Source organism: Penaeus monodon, chromosome 34 (genome assembly GCF_015228065.2).
Source record: "Penaeus monodon isolate SGIC_2016 chromosome 34, NSTDA_Pmon_1, whole genome shotgun sequence".
NCBI lineage: Eukaryota > Metazoa > Arthropoda > Malacostraca > Decapoda > Penaeidae > Penaeus > Penaeus monodon.
This window is the reverse complement of record NC_051419.1, coordinates 6605878-6606251: the sequence shown is the minus strand read 5'-3', so window position 1 is coordinate 6606251 and position 374 is coordinate 6605878.

Here is a 374-nt window from a genome sequence, read left to right as displayed (position 1 = left end):
CCTGACATCAAAACGACAAAATTCCCATCAGTACCATCTGTCTCGAAGTCTCTTTGATGTCTTGGAAGCCGCTGGTGACTTCAGGTGGTCCTAACTACGCCACCTGCATGTCTGGACCAGGTGAACACTTACCTAGGTGACTGGCCTGACCTAGTAAACACGTATTTAAGAACAGCTGTGCAGGTGAGAGTGAATTGTTCATGATTATGTACAGATGATAGATGTCTGTTGATGCAGGTGTTTAAAAGATCGAATTATATCCAGAAATCTGTACAGGTGATTGTTCACGGGGTTGTTGTACAGGTGAGTGTACGTAGTGAAGTTTGTTTGTTTGTAAACTAAAGGAAATGATTCTAGAAAGAGCGGAAATCTCG